Below are 5,400 nucleotides of genomic sequence, written 5' to 3'. Positions count from 1 at the left end.
TGAGCAAGGTGATATAATGGGTAAGAATCGGGATCTGGGTTCAAATTTTAGTTCTACTGCTTAACAGCCGTGCAACTTTTGGTGAGTGATTAACTCGTCTGTGCCTCAGTTTCCTGTTACCTTCTGTGACTCCATCTAAAATGCTTAGAGGAAATGAAGGACTAAATGAAATAATTGTTTTTATTACCAAGCAAGTGCTTAGTAAATATCAGATAATTTAACACTTAGAAAATGCTTAGAACAGTTTCTGTAACATAGTAATAGCATAATAAACATTATTTATTATTATTACTATACTTTTTGTAATGATAAAAATAATCTCTAGTTTTAAAACTTTAGATTTCTGTGTATAGCTTTCACTTAAACCACAGAATATTTGTGTTTAGTAAGTTAGGTAGTCTGATATCTTTTCCCCTCTAGGAAGGTATTTGAATGCTCGAGTGGAAAGTTATTAGGAACTGTGAGACAGCAAGGGAGGAGATTCAACTGTGTTTGGTGTTAATAGTGTAGATTTCAGTTTTTCAATACAGTGGTTGGACCTTAATGTTTCTATGATTGTTGCTTTTGGTCTGATGTCTGTTCTCAAGCTTTGGTGTGCATTGGCATCACCCAGTAGCTTGTTAAATTATCCATCAACTATCTCCATTGCTGGTTCTGGGACAGGGCCTAGGTCCATGGACATTTACAAAGAGCCCCTGGTCATTCTGATGCAAAATGAGGTTTAAGACCGTGTGAGCTAATAAAAAGCAATTGGTTAAAATCAAGAACTACTATGTCTGGGTGGCAGCTTCAGGCTCGGTAGGACTTTGTTGAAGTTGCCTTCTGGAAAGGGCCCTGAGAGATTGGTGTCCCAGAGATGCCTCTGCTGGTGGGCTCGATCTTTTCCTCCAGGAGACTCCTAAGGATGGCTGGTTTCACCTCTAACAGGAACAGCTGCCAAGGAACCGCCCTAGGCTTGTTAGGGGAGGGGAAGAGGAGGTCCCCCAGGAGGTGTGCTGGAAGCACCATTGGAAGCCCTTGTGGAGGCGCCATCCTATAGCAGCAGGTAACAGCAGTGCTTCTCAAAGCCAGACCCCAGGATCACCTGCATCCAGAATCACCTAGAGAGTTTGTTAAAATGCAAGTCCTTTGGTCCTACTCCATACCTACTGAATCAGGATCTGCACTTTAAACAAGCTTCATAGATTTGTCTGAGACATGTTGTTGTTCAGTCACTCAGTCATGTCCGACTCATTGAGACCCCATGGACTGCAGCACGCCAGGTTTCCCTGTCCTTCCCTAACTCCCGGAGCTTGCTCAAACTCATGTCCATTGAGTCAGTGAGGCCATCCAACCATCTCATCCTCTGTCATCCCCTTCTCCACTTGCCTTCAACCTTTCCTAGCATCAGGGTCTTTTCGAATGAGTTGGCTCTTTGCATCAGGTGGCCAAAGTAGAGTCAGAGAACTTGAGTTGATCCCAGTGCATCCCAGCCTCTGCCATCTGAAATGGAGAGGTGTTTTTGTTTTGTTTTGTTTCGTCACACTCTCCTTCCCAGCAGACTGCACAGAACCTAAACTGACTTCTCGGATTGTATTTTAACATTTTATTCACTTATTTATTTTTCAGCTGTGCTGAGTCTCCACTGCTGTGCGAGGGCTTTCTGTAGTTGCAACGAGCGAGGGCTACTCTTTGTTGTGGTGCACAGGCTTCTCACTGCAGTGTCTTCTCTTGTGGCGGGGCAGCGCTCTAAGGCCAGGCTTCAGTAGTTGCAACACATGGACTTCAGAAGTTGCAGCATGTGGGCTTCAGGGGTTGCAACATGTAGGCTCAGCAGCTGTGGCGCATGGGCTTAGTTTCTCTGTAGCATATGGGATCTTCTTGGATCAGGGATCAAACTTGTGTCCCCCACACTAAGGCAGATTCTTATCCACTTTGCCACCAGGGAAGCCCCAGACTTCCCAGAGCTTACATGATCACCAGCCCTCAAAGACCAGGTGGAAGGTGTAACTTCGAAAAGACTTTTGTAAATCAAAGCATAAGTTTCTTTGAATTTTTAGATGTTATGCCCTTTTCTGAGGGCAACTTGAGTGGGCATTTGGTTTTCAGGGAGTGTCCAGTTAAAAGGATTTTCTGTAGAGAAATCTCAATTGTGGGCCATGTCTGGATTCCTCCTGTGGGTCCTGCGAGGGCGGCAGGGCCATCCTGGTGCACTTGGCTCCGCTGAGTGAAGTGTTTTGTAGGTGACATCTATTCTCCTTATCTGTCAAAGAGACATGAGCCGGGACTGGGTTGCCGCGGGGGATGTTACCGCCTTGGTTTTCCCATCAAACTCTGTCAAGCTTTGTAACTTGAAGAAATGAAAGGGGGGAGTGGGAGAGGGACAGTTTCTAACAAGCTGTCAGCAGGGCCCCACCAGCTTGCCTCTGCCCTGACTTTGTTCCAATGCTATTAGGGTAAAAATCTTTGAGTTTCTCTCAGAGAAAGAGAAATGGCCTGGGGCTGAGAGGCACAGATTCATTAGTAATTTCCCTCATAATACACTTCCAGTGCTTAATCACCATTTCAAAGAGGAAGAGCCATCTCAGCAGACTTTGAAAACTGCCCGAGACAGGATGCACTGCCCTCGCACTGTAGCTTCATCAGTGTGCCCTTCTCAGCTGCCTAAACGGGGGGAGACCTGGCTCTCAGCAAGGCTGAGATATAGGAAGCCTTCTCTCCCTAGTGATTCTTAGGACTGGGACAAGGCCTAAAAATGCTTGTCCCACTTTTACAAAGTGCTCGTGCGGAGATCGCTCCAGAAGTAGGATCTGCTTGCACGGGTGAGTTTTCCAAGGAACCACAGAGGTGGTCTGAGTCAATGCCAAGTGTAACATTGGATGGGAAGGTATCTGGAAAAGTCAGAGCAACCCAATTCCAGTAATCCCAGAGTTGAAAAGCAACAGGTTTAACAGCAAAAACCTCTGTACACTAGCCGTTTTTGTTTGGTGTAGGAATTATAGATTTATTTTTGTCAGTCACTCTATTATTTATTATAAAATTACACACTCAAGATTATAATGTTAAAAAATCATAATTATCTTAAATAATCTGTAATCCAGGATTACAGATGGTATGACAACCAATAGCCCTGGAATGCACTTGGAATATTTACACAAGTAGTACATGGATACATTCTTGTAAAATATTTAGAAGTTTACACAGCAAAAAGTCCCTTTCCCTCCCATTCCTCTTCCCAGAGGTAACCGCTGTCAACAGTTTGGAAAGTATCCTTCAGTCATCTTTCTAAACATTTATATACACATGTATGTATATATGCACACTCATCTTTTCACATAAATGAGAATATATATCTCATATTGTTATGTAACTTAAAAAACCCCAAATAGTGTATATATCTTGGAGATATTTTTATTTCCTCATTCATTTTCACATCAGCACAGTACTGTATTATAGGGATGAACCCTTCTTAGGGAATCACTCACTAACTGGTGGGCATCAACATTTTTTCCAATGTGTTTGCTATTTTAAACTTTTAAAAACAATGTATGCCCAAGCTGCACCCAGACCCACTGATTAAGAATCTTTGAGAGTAGGGTGTACATTTTGGATTTTTTTTGGAAAAAAAAAAACAACAAAACCTGGAAAATTCTAATGTGAAGCAAGGATTGAGAATCATGATCTATACATCAAACAAAATAGAACTCTAGAGCATTTTAAGGTAGTACAATTACTATGGAAGCAATCAGAGACTATCAAATAGTCACTGATGAAATTTGAATCATTTACTTTGAAAACAGCTTGAGTGAATCAAGTTATCCAGGTGAAAATAAATTTGATGTTTAATAGCTGCATAACATTTTTAATCTTTGGAAATGCTTTCCTTTTTTATCTCAGCATCTTGGATTTGAAGCTGTGAGCAAGGTAGGCCAGGAATGAAACAGTCCAGGAAGCTGATGGGGGTAAAAATGATGCTTCTCAATTTTAATGTGCTTAGTAAAAGTCTGGGAATCTTCTAAAAATTCATATTCTGACTTAGCTGGTCAGGGGTGGGGCCTGAGATTTTGTGTTTCCAACAAGCACGTGTGTGACACCGATGCTGCTGCTGAGGACTATACTCATTACTAGTAAGCACCTGGGTAAAAGGTAGTGCATACAATGGAGAACCCAATTCAACAGAAGAAACTGAGTGTCATCAAATGATGGACACTTGGCATGACAAAGAAAAGGATGAAAGGAGAAGGGAATACAGGGTGGGGAAGGATGAAGGGCAAAGAAGCTCTTCCTCTACATTAGCTAAACAAGGATACCTTCCATCTTGGAATCCCATGCCCTAGACAGGGGCACATCCTGAATATGGTACTAAAAGCATTCCAAGACTATTGGCTGTCATACCAGCTGTAATCCTGGAGCTTGCCCAGTACTGTTTCTTGTCTCTGTAACTTTCCCTTCTGGGGAATCCTGATGGTAGCCCATGGGTCCTGACGTGCTCATGCCACAGCCTTCCACCTCAGTTGCAACCCACTCCCTCCCCTGGGAACCAGAGGCCTAACTCTGAACTTGACTTGCGTCTGCCCATCATTTACTCTCTTGGTCAGTGGTCTTCCAGAGGAGACTTTGCGGCCCAGCACTGGCTGTCATACCCATCAGACATGAAGTAGGCACCACAAGTCTCTTGGCAGTACCCACTCACGATCTAGGATAGTTCTGGCCTCTTTGGGCAGTGCCTGTCATCAGTTTTCCTCTCACCCTTTAGAGATTCTTGTTCTGTGTAGAATAAAAATAATAAGCATGTAAGTACGTGTTTCTGATCCTTCCTTTTTCTTGATGTTTGTTTTTTTCTTTAAATTAATAAAGATCTATATGATTCACAGTACACTTTTTTACTTGCTTCGCACTTCTTAACTGAGTCACAAAGATAATATACTTGTATCTTACTAATAGAAATTAGATTTTTATTTTATTTTTTTTTGGTTACATTTCAATTTAAAAAAAATATGGAACGCTTCACGAATTTGCATGTCATCCTTGCGCAGGGGCCATGCTAATCTTCTCTGTATCGTTCCAATTTTAGTATATGTGCTGCTGAAGTGAGCACAGAAATTAGATTTTTAAAATACTATTTTTGTGTTTTTATCATTGGAAGCTGGGAGCACTAATACAATGATAAAGGTATTATTTTAATGGTCCATTTTCTCTTGAAAATATTGGCCACCAAAACAGATTCCAGAAATTCAAGATTAATGTGTGCAAGCTGTAAGGTCTGAGAGGTGCTACTGGGGTGGGAATTAGAAGGGGAATGCCATCCATACTGGAGGGAACATTCTGAGGGGGAAAGAACTGGCCTCAACTAGATGAATTCCTTATTATATGCTTTCAGTTCCTTTTCCATGAAAAGACAAACAGCACTCACTATGGCTG

General features: G+C 42.1%; 1 non-coding gene across 1 annotated transcript; it reads right to left on the bottom strand.

The window, feature by feature from the left end:
• Positions 1–4,970: 4,970 nt before the first annotated feature.
• Positions 4,971–5,077, bottom strand: LOC129637137 (U6 spliceosomal RNA). Its single transcript, XR_008707347.1, has one exon. It is a non-coding gene; the product is annotated as a U6 spliceosomal RNA (small nuclear RNA).
• Positions 5,078–5,400: the final 323 nt, after the last annotated feature.

The sequence above is a fragment of the Bubalus kerabau genome, chromosome 22, assembly GCF_029407905.1.
Source record: "Bubalus kerabau isolate K-KA32 ecotype Philippines breed swamp buffalo chromosome 22, PCC_UOA_SB_1v2, whole genome shotgun sequence".
NCBI classification, from domain to species: Eukaryota; Metazoa; Chordata; class Mammalia; order Artiodactyla; family Bovidae; genus Bubalus; species Bubalus kerabau.
This window is presented reverse-complemented; position numbering and strand designations above follow the sequence as displayed.